This window comes from Henckelia pumila, chromosome 1, assembly GCF_033568475.1.
Source record: "Henckelia pumila isolate YLH828 chromosome 1, ASM3356847v2, whole genome shotgun sequence".
Lineage (NCBI taxonomy): Eukaryota > Viridiplantae > Streptophyta > Magnoliopsida > Lamiales > Gesneriaceae > Henckelia > Henckelia pumila.
Window position 1 is genome coordinate 91,286,590 of NC_133120.1, and position 3,074 is coordinate 91,289,663.

Genomic DNA, 3,074 nt, shown 5'->3' on the forward strand with positions numbered 1-3,074 from the left:
ACTTTGCTATGTGTTAAACGTGCTGACAGAATTTGATCTGGAGAAGTCATCTGGTGATTCTTAAGTGCAAAATGCCAAGTCATGTTTGGTTGTTATCTTGTGAGAGAGTAACATTATTATTAAAAATGGCTTGATTAAACCTAGTTGTAGAATGATGAGTATGGTTCTAACAACTAAATGCTCAATAACTATAAATATGAATGTCCTTTTGCTTAATGGCTTTCTATTTTTTTGGATTCTATTTTACCTTGTACCTTTTTCCTTCCTCTTTTCTTGCAGTATGTGAGCATGCATATTCATTGCCTTAGAATTACAATAATACCGAGGGAAGGGGTGTATTGCAGTTCAAGACTGGTTTAATGTACGTCAAAAAGGTATCTATAAAGATGAATGTTACTAATGCAACATTTATGCCCTCATTTAATGTTTTACATGTCACAAAACGGAGTAGTTTGATCATTTATAATAGTGATTTACTTGTGCCAATGTATGGATGTTTGAGAAACTCTTAGGACTTTAATTTTGAAAAATTTATGGCTTGTGACAGGCATGCTAGCTGCACAAAAGAGCTATTTATTTTAACATCTTTATAAACTTTTACTGGTGCAGATTTATTTTCTTTCTTTTTTAAAAGAATATATATTTTTTAATATACTTATATGTTGTATTCTCCTTTTCGTGCTATTTATTAAATCTTTTAGCGAAATCTAGAAAAGCGGGAAAGTAGAAGCATAGACAGAAATCAGGACATTGACGTTTACGGGAATTTTACAAACACTACAGAGAGAAGCATAATGTGGACAAGCTGCGAGAAGAGGGAGATGAAGTTGCGAGAATCTAGTTTCTTTAGTGGTAACCTTGGAGAGTATGTGTTCTTAAACAAGGTCCTTTTTTTTATAGTCACTATATATGTTTGTTTTGTGGTAGGATTTTAGGTCTTGTTTCCTCTGCTATTTTCAAATTAGGCATCATGATTACTAGCTTGTTCTTGAGCACTTTTCTCTCTTTGTACTTTGCACACAATTGGATTTAGTAAAAACTTGTTTGTTAGTTTTATATGTTTTAGCTATATTTTAATTTTTTCTTGACAGTTGTCTTCTACATGTATCAGGTTGGAACGTAAAACACTGAAAATGAAATGAGTTTTGGCAACTCTTAAAGTTCTTGGAAATGTTCTAGACCAGCTGACAAATGAGGTTTCTCCTGTAGAAGCTGAAAGATTAATTCCTGAGGAGGTTTGCCTATCTCTCAAAATATTTATTTTTTGTGATCCTACCAGCATATGAATATCAACAGAAGATAGTTTATCTTTTTTTTATTGTTTAAAACGTTATAAGCATGATTTTTTTATACATTTCATACAACGTAACTATATCATGCATACTTAAATGAGTGCACTTGAGTTGTGTATTAGTATATTTGTCTGGGATTATGATGTTACCTCCTATTATAGTCCTTTCGTATATGTTTTTATCGTTCTAGTTATTTCAATTAATGAGGTACATAACTTATCTTGGTGAAGCCCATAAGATACATTTGACTAGAATATTGCACCTGATCATTTTACGAAAGAAAAATAATTCGGAAGCCTTTTTTTAAAAAAGGCGTTAGCTTTGTATTCAATTTGTTCCATCTGGTTTTACAGTTCAGCTTGTTTTAGTGCAAGTTTATCTGTTTCCAATCTTTTGGATTTATTAATTTGTCAACCATATGTATGCTGGAAGCGAAATTTTCAGTGCTACCTTTCTTAAATTGATTAATGTCTTCCTATGAGTTTGTTACTGTGTTTACAACAAGTAATTAAATACATATTCTAAATATAGGACGAAAAAACAAGATGTTAGAAGATTACTATGTTTAGTTATATGCTATTTTGGGAGAATTTAAATTTTATATTATGTATTATTCTGTATTCCTAGAGTTTGAAAGGTTAATCATGCAAAGGGATTTGTTAGACAATTAGTTTTCTGAACTTTCTTCATATCTGTGATTCGAATCAACCTTTCGACAGGGGTAAAAAGGAGATCCTCTGTGGCAATAGCAATGGTGCTGGCTTCCTCGGCGGTTTTATGAACGCGATCGACACTTAGTACCCCTTGCTTGAATTATCAACAAATATTTGCCAATACGTACCTTAATTTTGTAGTATAAATTTTGTGAACAAGAATTTTTCGATAAACTTGCTGCTTTGCATAAGTATTTGAAGGAATGTAGAACAATATTTGTACTTAAGTTAACATGTGAATTCTGATGTACAAGATGATTTGCTTGAATCACTAGCTGCTGATGAAAGTTTTTGTATGTTTTCAAGATATTTATAGTTCTAAACTACTACCATTGGGATTTGCAGGATTAATCAACAATCGATATTACAAATCTCAATATGATCAAGTCAGAAGTAAATGGAGCGAATTCGTCAACTCCTATGTGGGCGCCTAAATGGGTCGTGTACGTTTAGATAAACTTGTTTCCATTGTGGATTTATAGGATATATTTGTGTACATATTTTTGGTTTTGCGGATACATTTTTTGGTTCTACTCGTGAATTTGTGGATTTGTAAATATTCCTCGTTTTTTGTATGGATGATTTTATGAATCCAATTAATCATTTTAGTTTTAGATATTGTGGTATTGTTATTATCTATTTACTTATACACTATAAATAAAATGATGAAGTAATATAACAAAAACACTTCGGAAAATTTAATTTCTGGCGAAGTAGAAGAAAACATTTACTTCGCCATATTTAAAAATTAGAGAAGTCGTTTGTAGCAATTACTTCAGTAATTGAAAATTCGCCGCAGTCTTATATGATAAATTACTTTAATATTCAAAGAAAGAGGAAGTAAAATGACACCTTTTACTTCACCACAATTCAAAAATTGTGAAGTCGTATATCTATTTTACTTCGATAATTGTACAATGTGTGAAGTAATAGAGTATCAATTACTTCGTTATTTTACAATGTGTGAAGTAATAGAGGATCAATTACTTCGTTATTTTACAAAACTGATGAAGTAATACATGTGTTTTTACTTCGGTAGTGGTTCAATTTCAAACCGGTTTGGGTTTTT

At 31.1% G+C, this 3,074-nt stretch overlaps 1 long non-coding RNA gene across 1 annotated transcript; it reads left to right on the plus strand.

The window, feature by feature from the left end:
• Positions 1–724: 724 nt before the first annotated feature.
• LOC140881112 (uncharacterized) lies at positions 725–2,572 on the plus strand. Its single transcript, XR_012149812.1, has 3 exons — positions 725–865; positions 1,112–1,235; positions 2,351–2,572. It is a non-coding gene; the product is annotated as an uncharacterized lncRNA (long non-coding RNA).
• Positions 2,573–3,074: the final 502 nt, after the last annotated feature.